This window comes from Triturus cristatus, chromosome 1_1 (assembly GCF_964204655.1).
Source record: "Triturus cristatus chromosome 1_1, aTriCri1.1, whole genome shotgun sequence".
In the NCBI taxonomy this organism is placed as follows: domain Eukaryota; kingdom Metazoa; phylum Chordata; class Amphibia; order Caudata; family Salamandridae; genus Triturus; species Triturus cristatus.
The window spans coordinates 717,364,454-717,385,815 of NC_140579.1; positions in this window are offsets into that span (position 1 = coordinate 717,364,454).

Here is a 21,362-nt window from a genome sequence, read left to right on the forward strand (position 1 = left end):
TTTGTATTATTACCTGCTGCGAGTTTCAGATGTCGTTTTTGAATTGCCCAGGAAGAAGAGGTTGAGAAACTTCGAAACGCGTTGGCAGTAGAAATGCTATGTGGCACATGAAGGCAGACTGCATCTTTAGGCCGACAGGCAGAGCAAAGTCGAGTGCGCTTCCAAAGCACAGGGCGCTTTGGTGAACATATATTGCGCGGTGGTCCGACTGCGGGAAGCTGCACCATTGTTGGCTGGAATAAACTGTAACCAGCTGTACGAGGCTGCCGGTCTGTACTGAACGCGACTGGATCAGCACCTTGCTCTACATGCGAAATAAATCTGCCAGAATGAGCTGCACCTACTATAGGTAATAATACAAATGAAAATATAAAAATGCACGTCTGAACTTACTAAAAGAAGAATGTTTTTCTCGCACTAAAGACTCGATGTCCCATCATGCAATTGAACTGAGCACTCTGCATCCGCCCACTGGGGGCTGTCGTAATGCTGAATAAATTGATGGAAATGGAACAGCTGCGAGTTTCAGATGTCGTTTTTGAATTGCCCAGGAAGAAGAGGTTGAGAAACTTCGAAACGCGTTGGCAGTAGAAATGCTATGTGGCACATGAAGGCAGACTGCATCTTTAGGCCGACAGGCAGAGCAAAGTCGAGTGCGCTTCCAAAGCACAGGGCGATTTGGTGAACATATATTGCGCGGTGGTCCGACCGCGGGAAGCTGCACCATTGTTGGCTGGAATAAACTGTAACCAGCTGTACGAGGCTGCCGGTCTGTACTGAACGCGACTGGATCAGCACCTTGCTCTACATGCGAAATAAATCTGCCAGAATGAGCTGCACCTACTATAGGTAATAATACAAATGAAAATATAAAAATGCACGTCTGAACTTACTAAAAGAAGAATGTTTTTCTCGCACTAAAGACTCGATGTCCCATCATGCAATTGAACTGAGCACTCTGCATCCGCCCACTGGGGGCTGTCGTAATGCTGAATAAATTGATGGAAATGGAACAGCTGCGAGTTTCAGATGTCGTTTTTGAATTGCCCAGGAAGAAGAGGTTGAGAAACTTCGAAACGCGTTGGCAGTAGAAATGCTATGTGGCACATGAAGGCAGACTGCATCTTTAGGCCGACAGGCAGAGCAAAGTCGAGTGCGCTTCCAAAGCACAGGGCGTTTTGGTGAACATATATTGCGCGGTGGTCCGACCGCGGGAAGCTGCACCATTGTTGGCTGGAATAAACTGTAACCAGCTGTACGAGGCTGCCGGTCTGTACTGAACGCGACTGGATCAGCACCTTGCTCTACATGCGAAATAAATCTGCCAGAATGAGCTGCACCTACTATAGGTAATAATACAAATGAAAATATAAAAATGCACGTCTGAACTTACTAAAAGAAGAATGTTTTTCTCGCACTAAAGACTCGATGTCCCATCATGCAATTGAACTGAGCACTCTGCATCCGCCCACTGGGGGCTGTCGTAATGCTGAATAAATTGATGGAAATGGAACAGCTGCGAGTTTCAGATGTCGTTTTTGAATTGCCCAGGAAGAAGAGGTTGAGAAACTTCGAAACGCGTTGGCAGTAGAAATGCTATGTGGCACATGAAGGCAGACTGCATCTTTAGGCCGACAGGCAGAGCAAAGTCGAGTGCGCTTCCAAAGCACAGGGCGCTTTGGTGAACATATATATATATATATATATATATATATATATACACACACACACATATCAGTTTTTCAAATATCAATGTAGCCTCCTATAAGACGAAAGGCTAATCAATGCACTGACAAACTGCTTTTGCAACCATATGCTATAGAATATAGACAACAGGAGTACAAGTATCACTTGAACTCTCTTTAATGTGTAGAATTTAAAAGTCAATCTGCAAAACAGCAGGGATTGTTAGCCTATAGGCTGCATTGAAAAACCAATAGCATAGAAAATGAAATCAATTGTAAATACAAAAACTGGCACCATGCCTTTAAGGCAGCCATGATCTCCAGCTTCCCATCTTGCCTCAGAGGTGACGGTTAAGTCAGTTGTTCTTTACGGCTCCTTCAGTCAGGACCCTGGGGTTTTCAGCTCTGTCTATTTTTGCCTTTAGTTCAATAATTTTCTACTTTTATTAGTGGATTTTACTTTTTCCTCGATGTCTTTCATCTTGTAGAGTGAGGTACTTCCATTTTTCTGACAGAAACTTACTTACTATTTTTCTGTTACAACATGCTTTCTCTTTTTGATCCTTGTCCTTCCTGTGGCAAGAAGAAGGCCACAACTGAGACACACTCGGTGTGTATACTCTGCCTTCCTGAACCTTACTCCTCTCAGGCCTGTCAACATTGCAAAAAATTGTCTAGGCGTACCCTCAAGGATAGAGAGGTCTCTATGACCTCTCAGAGAAGCAAACATCTTCTTCCAGAGGCGATGAAATGGGTGTCTCCATCTTCAAAACCTTCGCTGTCGACGGTATTGGTGCACCACACAACGCCGACGACCACATCGAAGACCACGAGTTCAACGTTGGGTCATCAACATCCCTCACAGGTATCGGATCAGCCTCCTCTATTGACGTCAACTCAGCAGTGTTCTACATCGGGAAATCGGTCTCCGGCGTTTGCTCAACGCTCGACTTCGAGACACAGGACTCCGTCAATGTCAACACATAGACGTTCGGCGTTGAGGCGATCCTCCTCATCAATGCCAACCCAGCGGCAGTCGGCATCGAGGCCCAGATCCACGCCGACACCTCAACGTCGGACAACTTCCAGAAGACGTTCGCCATTGGCGACACATTGCCCGACGGCTGTCTCCGTCAAGGGATAAAACTCAGCCGTGCACCACTCTCCTTCGGTGACATCTCTCCCGACGGCAAGAGTTCAATTGCCATTGGTGGTTCGAAAGACAGTGACTCCACGTTCGACGCCAAGACAGCCACACCAGTCGATGTCGACCCTTCATACGGAACATTCTGGTTGATCAAGGTCAGGACACACGGCGTCGTATGCCTAGAGGTCACTGGAGGTTATCCTGTCAACGTCTAGCAGCTCAGCTGCATCTCCTGAGCATTCCCGTCCTCAGGTGACAGAGCCCCCTACACAACAAGAGTCAAGGAGAAAAACATCACCCTCTGTGCGTCTCTCTCCTAGGTGAGTTTTGCCACTACATCATTGGCTGAACCCTTCAACGGGGCAGGTGCGAGAGCCACAGGACTACTCCAGTCCCCTACACAGGTCACCACTGGCTCGGATGATGCAGGCAGTAGATCTCTCGCCAATCACTCCCTCGAGGGGTCGAGCTCAGCGACAGCTTCCTCAAGAATGAGGTTTACATCTTGTGGGCATCGGAGAAGACGTAGATCACCTACACGTTCATCTTCTTTGACTCAGTCTTCAAAAAGGGACTAGTCTCTGACCCTAACAGACAGTCCATCTGTGAGGGTCTTTCCGGTGGATGATGTCAGTACTTTCCAAGACGTACTTGCCAAGGGAGGCAACAAAATTAAACATTGATATGCCTACCCCTCAAACGTCCCATCATCTGTGATTTTTTAAACATTTCACCAAAGATCAGCAGCCAGGACTACCTCCTCACACCAACATCTATTAAGACAGCACCGGCAAGGATCTCGAAGAAATACAGGTCTCCAGAGGAGGATCCACCTTTCTTTAGGGCCGATTGACCTTCAGACTTTGTAATCATTGCAGCGGCTAAAAAGACATTTGCAGTGGCCTCCTCATCAAAACTACCTCCTGATAAGAGAGGCAGAGCATAGGACTCTTGGGGAAGAAAAGTGTGTGGTACTTTGGCCTCCATGTTGAAGATTTCTAGTGTGTCAGCTCTCTTGGGGCGCTATCATAGGGCCCTGTGGGACTCTAGAAAAATGTAATGCCAAACTTCCCAAGGAGGATCGCAGAGATTTTGAGGAGGTATTACAAGAAGGGGGTTTGGTGGCTAATCAAATTATTAGTGCTGCAACTGATGGAGCAACCCTGTCTGCTCATTCTTATGCACAAAGGATCTGTGCCAGACTTTCATCCTGGCTTCACCTTACTGCTCTAAAACCTGAAGCTCAGCAATGGATCCTAAATCTCCCTTTCTCAGGATCTTCCTTATTCCGCACACACACAGATGACGAAATATCAAGAATGAAATCGGGGCTAGACCCCTTGAAGGCGGTAGGTCTTGAAAAGAAAAGAGTTCCGGCACAGATACAGGCCATACGACCCGGCCATTCCATTAGAGGGTTCAAACCCCTCAATGGCAGAGGCACCAACAACAGCAGCACCAAGTCAAAACCCACTATCAGGGGTGTCGCACCCCCAGAGGGAGAGGGGCCCCCACGTCAATCTACTACCTCAACAAAAGCGCCATCAAAACAATGAGCACTCACTTTCCCCATTGCTGTTTCCCACTCCAGTGGGGGGAGGGGAGTATAGCCAACCACCTGGAAGAGTAGCGCAGCATCACAAAAGATCAATCGGTGTTAAGTACGTTGCAGAATGGGTCCTTTAAGTTTTCGTAATCAGCCTCTGGCGATCGCTCCTGTGGAATCCATGTGGCACCAGCTGCAAGTTCTGCAGCGGGAAGTATCCACACTCCTGCGAAAATCAACCATCGAGAAAGTTCCTATATCTCAACAGGGTCGAGGAGTATGCTCAATCTAATGAGAAAGAAAGGTAAGAATTCAGACCTATACTGGATCTACGCACTCTCAACAAATCCATCCGGAAGGAAAAGTTTCGCAATTTGGCTCTCCATCAAATATATCCTCATCTCCAGCAAGGGGACTGGATGTGTTCTGTAGATCTGCAAGGTTCATATTTTCACATCCCAGTCAACCGATGTCACCGGAAGTTCCTGCGCTTTCTGTGGGATCCAAGCATTATCAGTTCAGAGTTCTACCCTTTGGGTTGAAGTCAGCTCCCCGAGTGTTTACCAAATGCATGGCAGTAATAGCAGCTTTTCTACGGCGCCAGGGAATGTTTGTTTACCCTTACCTTGATGACCGGCTTCTGAAGGGCCCTCTCCTCAGTGTGTGAGGGCTACTACCAACAATGTCTAGCCCTTTGCCAACAGCTGGGCCTTCATGTCAATTTCGAGAAGTCCGTTCAACGTCCTACCCAAAGAATCCACTATCTGGGGTAACAATAGACTCCGCAATAGGAAAAGTGTTTCCTTCGGAGGAGAGACTCTGAAGTGCAAGCAAATCCTTCGCACTACCTCCCCTTCAGTCCAACAGGTTGCCTCTCTCGGCATCCTGCATCTTTCTCATCCCAATGCCAGGCTGAGGATGTGTCCTTTACAGCAGGCTCTGGAGGACAAGAGGGATCAACGGACGGCTCGATGGGACGACAAGATCCATCTGTCGTAAGCAGCCAGATCATCTATCCCATGGTAGATGCGACAGGAAAACCTCTTGGTGGGATTTCCATTCCATCAGTCTCCTCCGACAGAGTCTCTAATCACAGATGCTTCCCTCCAGGGTTGGGGAGCGCACATGGGGTCCCTCCAGACTCCAGGTCGGTGGTCGGCCAAAGAACAGCCATACCACATCCACATGCTGGAGCTGCGGGCTGTGCATCTAGCCCTCATGGCTTTTCTTCGCACCAATCAGACCAGCTCCATACTAGTCCAGACTGACAATACGACCGCCATGTACTTTCTAAACAAATAGGGAGGGACTCTATCGCGTTCTCTATCCCTGGAGTCTCAAGCACTCTGGCATTGGCTTCTAGCAAGGAAGCTGTCGATTACAGCAATACGAAAAACACAAAGGGGGACCTGAGGAGGTTTAAGGGACCAGCAAGGGCAAACTCCCCAATATACAGTAATCAAACACACAAAAGTGCCCTCGGGTCCAGAGTTGCGCAAAGGCGTGAGTGTGTGTGGAAACAGCTATGACAAGAGAAAGAGGGGAGATCCCTTTTCAGGATGGTTTCCCTCACACACAAGAGGTGTCATGCTTCATCATAGGGATATCCCAGGTGTGTGAGCGAAACCATCCTGAAAAAGGATCTCCCCTCTTTCTCTTGTCATAGCTGTTTCCACACACACTCACGCCTTTGCACGACTCTGGACCCGAGGGCACTTTTGTGTGTTTGATTAGAGCAATACACCTGCCAGGAGAGCAGAACTCTCAAGCAGATTCCCTCAGTTGTCACTTCGACGATCAGAAAGACTGGGTTTTACACGACAAAGTTGTGTAAGGAATTTTCAGAGAATGGAGTCGTTCAAGCATCGATATTTTCACGGACGCTGCACACAAATAAAGTGACTTCACGTCAAGGTTCCACCGCCGAGGGTCAAAATAAAATGCCCTTTTGATCAACTGGTCAAGGGTCTTTGTATACGCTTTTACCCCTCTTCCTCTCATCCCGAAGGTCATAACCAAGCTCTCCCACTCCAAGGTGAGAATGATTCTGATCGCTCCAGACTGGCCTCGACAGTGCTGGTACCAGGACCTTCTACACCTATCCAAATGACCACACAAGAGATTGCCGTGCAGACCGGATCTGCTGTCCAAGATGAACGGGAGCATTCATTACCCCAACCATCCCTCGCTGAACTTGGCAGCATGGCTCCTGAGGTCCTCCAGTATGGGCAATTAAGACTTCCTCAGGACTGTATGAGCATTTCGAAAGAAGCGTGAAGGACTTCTACAAGACACTCTGATGCTTTTAAATGGAAACGTTTCTATTTGTGGTGTGTACAAAATGGTTTCCATCCTGCCAAGGGGCAATAGTAGGTAATTCTACCTTATCTCCTCCACTTAGCCAGGGCAGGTCTAAAATTCTCTTCTATAAAGGTACACCTGGCAGCCATTACAGCATAGAGGTGGTCACCTTCTTAACCTTCTTTCTTTCAATTGCAAGTGGTGAAAGTTTTCTTGCAGGGGTTAAAATAGGTTTATCCACCTATCGGACCACCTTCACCTCCCAGGGAGCTAAATCTGGTTCTGTCCAAATTCATGGGTCCTCCTTTTGAGCCCATCCACAAAGCATCCCTCCAGCACCCTACATGGAAAACTGCCTTTTTGGTAGCAATCACTTCCGCTTGCAGGGTGAACGAGATACAAGCGCTCTGTTCTAATGAACCATACACAGTTTTTCACCAAAACAGAGTCGTTCTGAGGACCCGCCCCTCCTTCCTTCCGAAGGTGGTGTCATACTTCCATGTTAACCAATCCATCTTGTTGCCTACCTTTTTTCCCGATCCCTCTATACCAGCTGAAAGGTCTTTTCATTCTTTAAAACTGGAAAGGATCTTTAGATTCTACTTGGTTAAGTCTAAAGCTTTTAGGAAATCTGATCAACGGTTTGTAAACTATGGTTCAATCAGAACAGGTTTTCCAGCCTCTCAGCGTTCCATCTTCAGATGGATAGTGTCATGTATCAAGCTATCTTATCAGTTAGTACAGAAGCCACGTTGTTCTACTCCCAAAGCTCATTCCACTAGAGGGAAGGCAGTTACAGTACTTTTTCTGAACAATGTACCGATTGCTGAGATTTGCAAGGCAGCCACTTGGAAATCGATAGATACATTTACAAGGCACTATTCTCTCTATTTGGATACCAAATTAGACACTCAAGTGGGCCAAGACTCTTTGAGAAATGTGTTTCCATGCTAAATCAGCCATGATAGTTTATTTGGTCACCTCTCATTTGTCTGCAGGCGGAGGATGGGCTTGCTATGCGTTTCAGTGCTTATGACTATTGATGGGGATTCCCTGGAAGAGGATAAGTTACTTACCTGTAATCCTAGTTCTCTACCAGGGGTATCCTCATCAAAGTCATAAGCAACCCACCCGCCTCCCCAGGCAAATGAGACTTATTTAAGCCATATCTTTGTGCCCTGACTCTTGGGTCTCTACAAATTACAACTGACCTGTCACCCCTGAGGCATGACGGGAAGCGGGGGGTCATGGCTGCCTTAAAGGCAGGGTGCCAGTTTTTGTGTGTATAATTGCTTTCATTTTTTATGCTATTGGTTTTTCAATGCGGCCTGTGGGCTAACAATGCCTGCTGTTTTGCAGATTGAGTTTTTAATTCTACTCATTAAAGAGAGTTCAAGTGATACTTGTCCTCCTGTTGTCTATATTCTATAGTATATGGTTGCCAAAGCAGTTGTTGTCTGTGCATTGATTAGCCTTTTGTCTTATAGGAGGCTACATTGATATGTGAATTTTTTTTATATATATATATTCACTGAAAAAAACATAGGTTTCAGGGGCGTTCTAGTTTGCTGGACTTTTCACTCGTACAAAAGCATTGAAATTCCCCCGTTATAGTTAGCTGAACTAACTATAACTTGCACGTGCGCAATGCACTGCTGATAACATCACATATTACATCACTCATGACATGGTCAGTGACATCATTCATGAGATCACTGATATTTATAGAAACACCTAGGACATGCTGGACAAACCGTATGTACCTATTACCATGACGATTTGCGTGATATTCATTAAAAGGTGACTATGCATAGAATGAATCCACATGGAATGTATTTACACCGCTAGTGAAGCTCTGACGTGTCTGACGCCCTACCGTGCCTAATCCCGGCGCCCCCGCCGGTGGGTACTCTCCAAGTAGACACCCTTGTCGTTTATTTATGCAAACATGGGTAGCTATTGACGGGCACATTTAATATACAAGCACACCAAGCCATTCAAAGGGGATTCGACAAAAATTCGACCAAACTATGCAAGAAACCAACCTCACGGTTGATAAAACACACATCCACCGCCGGATGTGTAATACTTTTTATTTTACTCTCTGGAAAGGAGACAAACCTCACTTGAGAGTCACAGCGTGCTCCTGGCTGAGCCCAATGCTGTTACACTCACCAGTGCCCGCCGAGTGCCTCACACCTCTGTGTTGTATTCCACCAGCTAGTGCGTATGCTATGACACTCTCTAGCCCATGTGCACTGTAACACCACCCCGTGAATATGTCATGCCACACTTGCCTTCGCACGGGTTATATTGCCCCATCTAACCTGCCTTCCTTGATGCCTATGTTATAATGCACAGCGCTATGCCATACATATTACAATCTGGGATCCATATCTTTGTCACAGTGCATATGCAATGTTACACTCCCCAGCACATATTTTATATTACAACTTTAGAGACTAGTTAGGTTACACAACACTGCCCTGTGCATATTACACTCCAAGGCGCATATCGCATAGCACGCGCTAGTGCCTGTGATATCTCGCGCTCTCCAATGAATCTGTCATTGTACACTATGTATTGCATATTATATTTCACGCCCCGGTTCATCTTATATCACACTTTTTGGTGCATAGCTTATACCATACACTATATCTAGTTTTCATTTTCAATCGTGCTCTCAGGACTATGTTCTATATAACACTGCGTCCACCTACCCTTTTCACGGGCCTTACATTTTGCGATGGGGGGTGGAGGGTCAGTGGGTGTTCCTGCCAAGTGACCCCGGAGTCACAGTCACAAACGTCCTCTTCTTCCTGAATAAAAGTGAGATTATGCTGCATACTTGTTCATATTTTAAGTAGTTCGCACAGACACACATTTTAAAAACAATAAAGTTCCTAATACCCACCTTCTCTGAACAGTCAGCTTGCTGCCCCATCCACCTCCTCCCTATCCTCTGTTGTCTGAATCCATGTACTAGCCTCCTCCCTCCTGCCATGCATGGTCTGATGTGCTGCCACTGCCCTCCATTTAGCATGATGTACCAGTCCACTCCTCCTGCCCTCCATTGCCCAATTCTATGGCCCATCATTGACCTCCTGCTTAGCCTGTGTGCTTAGCTTGCTGCCCCTATTCTCCTTCCCCCTGCCCTCCGATGTCTTTGTGCATGCCCCTGCTCCATCCTTTTTGCCCACCATGTTCCATGGACCTGCCACTCCTATCTACTCTGAGTGTTCTGTTGAGCTGCCACTCCCCTCCCACCTGCCTAGCATTGTCAGATGACTGTAACCTGTCCCTGCCACCTCCACCCTGCCTGTCCACATGCCATGCCCCTATCCCCTTCCTCCTGTCCTCCATGGTCCATTTTACTGCCACACCCTTCTGCCCTCCCTGGTCTGTTTTGCTGCAACTGCTTCTCCTGCCTGCCCCACGCGGTCTGTTGTGAGGCCCCTTCCCCTGAACTCTCTTGTCTGTGCCCAGGTCCTGACCCTCCCTTCTATCCTCCATGGTCCTTTGTGCATGCCCCTGCACCCTCCTTCTTGCCCATCATAGCCATTGTGCTGCCACTAACCCTCCCGCTTGCCATGCATGGTCTTCTGTGCTGCCATTGCCCCTCCCACCATACCTGTGTGGTCAGCTAGCTGCCCCTGACCCCCTCCCACCTTCCCTCCATGGTTTGTGTGTATGCCATCATAGTCTTATTGTTGCTCTCCATGGTGTCTTGTTTCTAGTGCCCATCCTGCCTGACCTCCATGGTCATCTTGCTGCTCCTGCCCTGCCCCCTTGCCCCCAGCCCTCTGTTTCCATGTGCAGACCCCTATTCCCTCCCTCCTGGCTTGTCTGTTCCATTGTAATGCCCCTGATCCGTCCCTCCTGCCCTTTATGGTCTGTTATGCTGCAGCTTTCTCTCCTGTCTGTCCATTATGGTCAGCTAGCTATCATTGCCTCTTTCCCCTCTGTTCTCTGTTGTCCATGTGCATGGTCCTGTCCCCTCCCTATTGCTTTCTATGGATTGTTGTGCTGCACTCCCGTCCCGCATGCGCTGTGTGGTGTATTGTGCTGCTGCAAACCCTGATGCCTGCCCTGTAGGGTCAGTTTGGTGCACCTCTCCATGTCCCTCCTGTCCTCTGTTATCCAAGTCCATGTCCCTAACCCAATTCCTCCTGCCTACCATGATCCAATGTACCATACTGGCGAACATTTTGAACTTGGTAAGAGGGAGATTTTGAAAAAAAACTGGGGTATTGATTTTCCCCTTTGAGTTACATTGAAAAAGAGGAGATTGTAGACAGGAGACAGATCAAATAAAGCCCATTTGAGCTTAAAAACATTGGACGTTTCCTGGCTGAAACGGGTCTGTTGGCATGTATGGTTGTACTACCACTGCCTCTTCCTTCTGTCCACAATGGTCTATTATATTGCCACAGCCTCTCTTGCCAGTCCTGTATTGTTGGTTTGTTGCCCCTGCCCCCCTTTCCACTGCCCTCCATAGTCTGTTGTGCTGCCACTGCCCTTCCTGCCTGCCCAGTGTGGTCAAATTGTTGCCGCTGCACTCTCCTACCTGCCTTCAATTTTCAGAGTCCGTGCCCCTGGCTTCTGCCTCTCAACAGTATCCCAATGAACAACTAGATTGCTAACATTCTATATTTATTACAAAAGTGTGGAACGCCTGACGTCATCTTGTTGTAATCAAAACTGTAATACCTAGAGTATTTCCTTTAGAAATTACATATATGAGAGGGTCTTATTTGCATCAAAATTATGGTTAGTGCTCTAAAAAACTAAAATGAGGACATATTTTCTGAGTTTTCAAATAGCGACAAAGAACTTTTAAATTATTTGTAATCTTTGTTTTTTTATCCAGTTGACCACTTGATTAAATGTTGTACCTAGGGGAGAGGATGTGGTGTTACTTCCAGAGCTGCAGACTTTGCAACTGGGCAACCAGGTTGGAGTTTCTGCTCAACATTCTGTGATTCTGGTCAAATCACTTAATCTCCCCATGTCTACAACCAAAATGAATTTGATCTTGTGTGATGTAACCAATGCTCATGTAAAGCACTCCAATACCTGACAAGTCTGCACTATATAAAACTGCAAATACACAAAAAATAAGTGTTTTGCACACTTCTGTCATTGGGTTACATGTGGGCTACATCTGGGTGATTTTTGTGCTGCATTTTGTCTCTTTTGTCTCTGGTTGCCATCTTGGGAGATTTATTTGTTATGAAGTTTCCTAATTTCCTCATTTACTGTAGTCTCCTCAGTAGGAAATGCTTTCAGTTTTTTACTTTGATTCCATCAAGAAGGTATTCAGATATGTCACACATTTTGCCATAAATTCTGAATGTTAGCACTCTAGTTGCTCATTAGATCACTGTAGTAAAGCTACTGCTCACCACGGAAGTCTGCTGCTGGTATTAAAAGTGCATGTTTCAGTCTGCATATCAGAATTTTTTAATGAAATAGAAGAGGATTTGAGAAGTCACTCAAAATGTGCCCTAATTTTACTTTCTTCAGCACTAATCATAATTTCTATGGCAAAATGAACCCCCTCATTGTGTTCCTTTTTAAATTAAATGTTTTAAGTGTTACCAGTTTATTCCAATCAAGATGGCTTCAGGTGTGCCATACGTTTGTCATAAGTAAGACAGTAAGCGCTGTAGTTGTTCTTAAGAACACTCTGGGACATTCTGTAATTGGGCTATACTTGCGCTACATCTGGGTGATATTTGGGCTACATTTGGGCTCTTTTGTCTCTGGTGGCCATTTTGGGAGACTTATTTGTTATGATGTTTCCTAATTTCCTCATTTACTACAGTCTCCTCAGTAGGAAATACTTTCAGTTTTTTATTTTGATTCCATCAAGAAGGCATTCAGATGTGTCACACATTTGCCATAAATTCAGAATGTTAGCACTCTAGTTGCTTATTAGATCACTGTAGTAAAGCTACTGCTCACCAGGGAAGTCTGCTGCTGGTATTGAAAGTGCATGTTTCAGTCTGCATGTCAGAATTTTTTTATGAAATAGAAGAGGATTTGAGAAGTCACTCAAAATGTGCCCTAATTTTTCTTTCTGCAGCACTAATCATACTTTCTATGGCAATATGAACCCCCTCATTTTGTTCCTTTTTAAATTAAATGTTTTAAGAGTTACCACTTTATTCCAACCAAGATGGCTTCAGGAGTGCCATACGTTTGTCATAAGTAGGACTGTTAGCGCTCCAGTTGTTCTTTAGAACACTCTGGGAAGCTGCAGTAGAACATAAAGGAATCAACTGACAGTCTCTGCCCTTGTTGGATGTACATGTTTTACTGAGAATGTCAGACTTCATTCTCACATGACTGAGAAAGATAATGTGAATTTACAGAAAATATGCTCTCAGTTTAGCTTATAGATCACCTTCCAAACCTCTGTGGGAAAAGCATGAGAAAATAGTTTTCTCTCAAATATGATTCATGATATCACAGCAGAAGGCTTTTTCACGTAGTAAAATCACCTTAGAACACACCACAATTCCTAAAATGAGTATGGTACCATCAACAAATGATTTATAATGTAACTAAAGTCTTAAAACCTTTTATTAACTGCAATGCTTTTTAATGAGGTGCTATCATGTATATTGGTCCCAAGATGGCTGCCAACACTTCTTGGATGAAGTGCTGACAGCCAATCAGATCTCACGATGAGAAGTGTGGTTAGGCTCCGCCCAGATATATATGTGATTTTACTTTTGATTTTCTCAGGAACTACTAAACGGATTTACACCATTTAAGCAAAAGGCACGAGTCTGAACTGAGGACTACCTCTTTGCCAAATTTGGTGTAATTCCGTTCAGCACTTCGGGCTGTAGCTGTGTCAACAGGTCCTATGGGAAAATGCATGGGGAAAACGCGTTTTGGGACCCCCCTTTTTTCTCAGCCCCCGCTTGACGAATCACCGTGAAATTTTCAGGATAGGAGCGGACCGGAGCTGGCCAAAAGTTTGGAAACTTTCGCGAAGATTCATCAATCGACGCCAACGTTATTCCAAATAGAATGTTGCGGATTTCCTATGGAAAATAGGTCCTAACTATAACTACCTACAGTAGGTAATATGTATGTATGTATATATAGCTGTATATATATATATATATATATATGTGTGTGTTTTCATATATAATTTTTTATTGTTTCCGGGGTCCCTGCGCATGGGTGGGAATAATCAGTGCTTATGACTTTGATGAGGATACCCCTGGAAGAGAACTAGAATTACAGATAAGTAACTTATCTTTCTCCTCCTCAAGGGAACTATAGAAATGATAATGAGATCTTAGAGAAACCCTGGATGTTATTCTAGATTATTTTTGATAATGAAGAAAATGGGGCAATGGAGACACATTCTTAACCACAGAGGACTGGACATGTCCCTGAAAAGCAGTCTTCTCACACTGTTATGCTACAGGAACTCCTCCTGATGACCCAGAGAGAAGATTACATAACCTCTCTAGATCTTTGAGATGCGCGTTTCCACATCCCTGTACACAGGAAGAATAGGGAATTCTTCCACTTTTTCGTCTGGGGCACCACTATCAATTCCAGGTGCTTCCATTAGGCTTCAAATCGGCATCTTGGATGTTTACAGAGTGCCTAGCTCCAGTTGCTGCCTTTTTCAGATGATAGGGTCACCAGGTCTAGCCAAATCCGGATGACTGGCTTATCAAGGCTCCATCAAGGGCTTCTACCGCCACCTTCATCAGTCTATTTCAAAGTTTGGGAGTGACTCTAAATAAAGAGAAATTCACTATGTAACCACACAGGAGGCTTACATTCTTGGAAGTGATATTGGATATATAATTGGGAAAGGCATTTCCCCTGCTGGAAAGCGTAATAACACTTCAAGCCATGGCAAATCAGTTACAGAGATGCAATAGAAATCTCTGCTGGATCTGATACCATCCTGCATAGGCCTTATACCCTTTTGCAATTTAATGAGCCTTCCTACAAGAACTAGATGATCATGGAAACAAGTGGCTGGAGGACATGGTCCGAGTCACAAGATGGCTGAAGCGGGCGATGCTATGGTTGAGACTCCCTATAAATCTCATTGCAAGGCCCTCTTTCCATCCTTCGACATAAAGAATAGTACTAAAAACTGATGCATTCTTACCCAAGACTGCCAGGTCAATTAGTTCTCATCAGGACAGACAAGACAACATCACTGTTTTACATCATCTAGCCAGCAGGAACAAGGTCCCGGCCTTTCTCTGAAGCGGTGCAACTGCTATGGGACTGGGCCATTTTTCAGGACATTGACGTTGCTGTAAAACATCTACACATTGCTGCCACAACTATCAGGTTAACCCCCTCAGTCAAACTTTGGAACACTGCTACAGGGGGAGTCACCCCCACTCTAGACTTGCACGCCACCAGAGCAACAAGAAATGCCAGTAGGTTTTGGCAACCAGGATTCACAGACAATACCTTTTCGATCAAATAGTCCAGAGTTTTTGCTTACTTTTTTCCTCCAGTTGTCCTGATCCTCAGGTTACTAAGGAAGGTAAAAGCAGATCACTGTATCCCGATTCTCATTGCCCCGGTATGGCCACACTCTTACTGGTACATCGAACTCCTGAAACTATGTGCACTCCTGCTAATATGATTGAAAGTGCACTCTAGGCTACTCTCCAGACACAACAGAGATACTCCATCACAAACTCAAGTATCTGAGCCTCACGGCATGTTACCCTTACTTGGTCAATTGAATCTGCTGGAATGCAGGAACATCCTAGTGCAGGGCTGAGCTCTAGCAACTAGGAAGACATATAATGCCAAGTGGTTTCTGGTGCAAAGGATTCCATAAAGTAGATATGCAGTCTCACCAAATAATTTCATAGTTGTTGGATCTAGCCAAGATTTGTCTTAAATACTCCTCAGTACGAGTCCATTGAGCTAGAGTATCTAAATTTAGAAGAACAGAAGTCACCTCATCCACTCTATTCTTGCCAAGAATTATTCATCGATTTATGAAAGAAGTCTTTAGAATAGTTTCCTAATGTAGGGTGCCCTCTGGTGTCATGGGAGATTATCACTGTTTTGTGCCAGTTAATGCTCCCTCCCTATAAGCCGATCCACAAGTCGAATCTAAAGTTCTATTCTTGGATGACTGCATTTCTTTTAATGCTTACTGAGGCAAGAAGAGTAATAGAGAAGCAGGCTTTTACAGTGAAGGAATCCTTTCTCTGATTTATAAGGGACAATGTCATCTAAAAGACCAGCCATGACTTCATGCCCAAAGTCCGCCCCTAATTACTTCCATTTGAATGAACCTGTTATACTGCAGTCATTCTTCCCAAATCGTCAGGAGAAAGATCATTGCCTTTGTATGCAGATGCCTTACGTTTCATGTGGACAAAACAAACATATGTTCTTTGGACCAACCAGGCAGGAAGGGGGTGAACCCTGTTTATGCAGGGTTAGCACCTTGGCTGTCAGCCTGCATCACCTTTTATTGCCATACGAAAGGAATACATCCACTTAAGGGAAGAGTGAGGGTGCATTCCACCAGAAGCATGGCTATGACTTCTGAACTCTATACTGGTGTGTCCTTACAAGACATCTGCCATGCAGCTACCTGGAAAAGCACCAGTTCTATATCGAGGAGCCTAGTGCAAACGATGTTGCCTCGCCGTTTTCTATCAAGATCTTTATTGACATCTACACACCATCTATCGACTTCTAGACATGATCCAACGTCATGGTCAGTCGCTGTCAAAGAGCAGATTGACGTCGAGGGGAAGAAGAGGGTCATAATTATCACTCTTTCAGCCTCCTACAGGCTTCAGGAAGCACGCGCAAAAGTGAGACAAATCTACACATCACCAGGTTCCGATTATTCCCATACCTATTCTCCATCATGGGATGCACCTTCTCCATGGCCTGCGTTTCCTCCTCCACTGCCTTCTCCTCCTCCACCGCCTACAGAACCAAGGCTCCCACCATTGCCACTTAATCCAGCACTAAGACCTAGATCCCGGTCTTGTCATCATTCTCAATGCCACAGGGGTAGTCCAAGCTGCTCCTGTATTTTCCAGGCCTTCCCATCATTGTCACCATTCAAGAAAGTCTTGTTCCAGGCACACCAGAGACACTTCCTCCTCAAATACTGGAGGTACTCTCCGACTCTCTGGGACTCCCACCCCAACCCTCCCCCCCCCACCGCATTTCACCTGTGGATGACATCTCTACCTTTCATGATCTTATGGTGAGAGGTGCTACAAAATTGAGCATTCCAGTGCAACATCGGTTATATTCACACCCTTTTCTTCCTTTTGTTCTAGGTCTCTTAGAAACAGCTATGGACCTATCCTTACTCTATTTTCTGTCAAGTCACCTCCATCCAGACTGCAGAAAAAATACCGTCCTCCAGAGCAGGACCCTGTCTTCCTCCATAAAGACCCACCATTGTACTCTGTCATTGTGGTGGCTGCAAAAAATATGCCACTGCTCCTAGCTCAACCATCCCACCTATCTAGGAGAATCGCAAGCTAGACTCTGTGGGTAGGAAAGTCTGCAACACGGAAGCAACTACAATGAAGGCAGCCAGGGCCACAGCCTTGCTAGGCAGATATGCAGATATGATAGATCACTGTGGTAATCATTCCCACAGTTTGTGGACTGTCTTTCTAGAGACAAGAGAGAAGATTTTACTGAAATTCTCACCAAAGGTCTCTTGGTATCTAACCAAATAATTAGCGCCGTGGCAGATTTCTCTCTGTTGGCGGCACACAATTATTGTCATGGTGTTGCTCTCGGACGACACTCTTGGCTTCATCTTACCTCTCTTAAGCCAGAATCACAACAATGCATCTCAATCTACCATTCTCTGGGATGACTCTCTTTGGCACTCATACCGATGAGAAAATGGCCAGGATGAAGACAGAGATGGAGATTTGCAAGCCTTTGGCATGGAGAAACCTAAGGAACAACGTAAATCTTTTAGTCCATTCCAACGCCGTTATTCCTCACAGAGTACGTAACAACAGTACCAACGATCCTATCAGCCTTTTCACAGAAGACAGGCTAGAGGACGATCAAACCAGCAGCATACACAAGGGGGTAAACAACCAACAGGGTAGCAACCCTGAATCATTTTTTTCCCCACTTCAGTTACCCACTTGGTTAGGTGTAACCATTCAACATTACCTGGAAGAGTGGCAAAACATCACACAATACGCCCGGGTTCTGAATGTTGTTCGCAGCAGATATTGTCCCAGGCTTACCAGCCCTCCACTGTCCATATCTCTGAAACCATTGATAATACCAGCTCAAGCAATTGCAATCGGAGGCCAACATCATCTTACAGAAGTAGGCGGTGGAGCCTGTGCCTCCTCTCCAAGGAGGCACAGGGATATATTCAAGGTTATTTCTGATGAAGAAGAAAGACAACGAGTTAAGCCCCATTCTCAAACTCAAAACAGCCAACAAGTGGATTCGGCGAGAGAAGATCCGGATGCAGGCTTTGCACCAAATTTACCCTCAATTACCCAAAGGGCATTGGCTCTGCGCCATCGACCTTCAAGATGTGTACTTTCATGTGGCAATTGCCAGAAATCTTTGCAAGTTCTTGAGGTTCGTAGTGGAGCACAACCATTATCAGTAAAGAGTGCTTCCATTTGGCCTGAAGTCAGCGCCCAGTGCCTTCTCCAAATGCATGGCAGTGACACCTGCTCATCTCCGGAAACACAACGTGTTCGTCTACCCCTATCCCCGACTGGCTGATCAAGGCATTCACGTCTCAGGAGGCTCAGCTTCACCACAATTGTACTTGTGATCTCTCGCACTGGCTGGGCGTTTTTTATCAACCATGCAAAGAGAACCTCTGCACCAGTGCAATTTACACTATCTGGGGGCCTCCATCAGCACCCTCTGGGCAAGAGTGTGTTCTTTAGAAGGGAGATGCTTATTGATCCTTTGGAAGTCTCATAATCTTATGACAATCTCTCATCCCACTGTGAGGAAAGTCTCCTCTCTTTTCAGCTCAGTGGCTTCCTTTATTTTTCTCACGCCAAATGCCCTCCTCCACATGAGACCACTATTGGAGTGATACCAAAGGGGATGATGGACGGAGCGTTTGAGCAAATCAAACACTCACCCCCAGTCAACTGATCTGGGTTTAATCCATCATCATTCTTTAGCTCACTCCACCACCCCAGTTCAGACATGGCCATATGCAAATCATTCTGAACCTGTGCCTTATGGGAACAGTCCAGCCCGAACTGCCAAGCCATGTCTTCCCTGGACCGGAAACAAGCATCCTGGGACTGGTTTCGGGTTCATAACCCTCATCAGCCAGGCTATCTTGAATCCAGTGACAAAGTGAGCAAGGGACCCACGTCTGGGCATACCCTGCCAACTTAGGGCGAACAAAGCAATACCAAAGGGGATGATGGACGGAGCGTTTGAGCAAATCAAACACCCCCAGTCAACGGATCTGGGTTTAATCCATCATCATTCTTTAGCTCACTCCACCACCCCAGTTCAGACATGGCCATTTGCAAATCAGTCTGACCCTGTGCCTCATGGGAACAGTCCAGCCCGAACTGCCAAGCCATGTCTTCCCTGGACCGGAAACAAGCATCCTAGGACCGGTTTCGGGTTCATAACCCTCATCAGCCAGGCTATCTTGAATTCAGTGGCAAAGTGAGCAAGGGAACCACGTCTGGGCATACCCTGCCAACTTAGGGCGAACAAAGCGATACCAAAGGGGTTGATGGACGGAGAGTTTGAGCAAATCAAACACTCACCCCCAGTCAACTGATCTGGGTTTAATCCATCATCATTCTTTAGCTCACTCCACCACCCCAGTTCAGACATGGCCATATGAAAATCAATCTGACCCTGTGCCTCATGGGAACAGTCCAGCCCGAACTGCCAAGCCATGTCTTCCCTGGACCGGAAACAAGCATCCTGGGATTAAACCCAGATCGATTGACTGGGGGTGAGTGTTGGCATTGCTCAAACGCTCCGTCCATCATCCCCTTTAGTTTTACCACCATAGGAGTGCCTCAAAGACAATTGGGACGACAGGATACAACTATATCAACATGCCAAGCTGGCCCTGAGATGGTGGTACTCGCCAACCTACAAGGGATTCCTTTTCACAGGGTGATACCTCCTCAGACCATAATCAAGCATGCCTCATTGCTAGGATGGGGAGCCGACATGGACTACCTTCAAATCCAGGGCATGTGGTCATAGAGGGAGTCCACATACCATATCAATCTTCTGGACCTACGCGCAGTCCATATGGCGCTGAAGGCTTTTCATGAAATGAAAAAGACATTTGTTAAGCGCAAGGCTACCCAAGGCATCCCAGCGTTGACAACGGCAAGTAGTAGACAACCAACCAGACTAGGGGAAGAGCCAGGTTTCGAACAGTTTACGAAAGGCAAGATAGTTGGGTTCCTTTCGCAAATAAAGTGGGAGAGTATTCCAGAGCTTAGGGCATTGTAAGAGAACAGACAACCCCCACTTCTAGCTTTCATAATCCAGGGATCTGCGGCAAGATGCTGGTTGTCCGAACGGAGGCGTCAGCACAGTAGGGCCGAACAATAGAATGATTGATGGAAGGGACCCTCTCCAGCTAATATTTTGTGCACAATACACATTGCCTTGAAATTGACTCTCTCCCTGATAGGGAGCCAGTGGAGAGATTTCAGGACTGGTTTTGCAGATTGGCATTTTGGGATTTCCAGAAGAATTCTGGCTGCACAATTTTGTACCGTCTGGAGTTTTGAGAAGGTCGCGCATGAGGCCCCTAAATAAGTAGTCCAGACGCAATAGAATGAGCCCCTGGACCATGAGCTTCCTTGCCTGAAAGGGAGGAGTGGGAGGACTTTACAAAGCATCTTTAAGATGCCATTGCAGGAGGCTGCCACATACGTGACTGGACCTTGAAAGTCAGATCTTGATCCAGCCAAATAATCAGGCTTTTCATCTGGGTCTTGGGGGCCGGAACGGGGCCCAGGTCAGCAGGCCACATTATATTGAGATAAAAGAGGGACGAGTACATCCATTGTTCATCTCCAACTCCCTACTTGTTCAGACAAACAATACAACAATGTACTACCTCAACAAATTGGAGGAAGACCGCTGGGGGCTATTTGAGTTTCCTTAGCGCTCTCCTAGAAATACACACTAAATTCAATGTATATGAGCATAAGTAAAGCGGTGCATTCGTAAGAGGGGATGCCCACCCGACATCCACTAATGGAACCTAGGTTCCCTAGCAAACTTCTTTTTTGTTTTATAACTTTTTATTAGAGATAAAGCACAGATTTATCGGTACAATATCACAGCAAAGTTCAACTTATGAACGCCACCTTGCCACATCATACATATATCACATTTGTGTGTGAATTTGGAGATTTTACTCTCACAATGTCCTCTCCTTACCATATCGTCCGATAGAAAGGTCCAGGTCCTCCCATAGGTGCTGTGCAATATCAATAAATAACAAACAATTAAACATTTGGCAGATCCCTGTTTCGGTTGTCCCTCATCTCCATATCCACTGTTGGAGAGGTACAAATTTCCCCTCTGTATGTGTTCCACCCACCCCACTTCCTATCCCATTACTTAGGTCAGCCCCGCTGCTTGTAAACCTCTTTTTCTGCAATCATGCATCGATCCATTT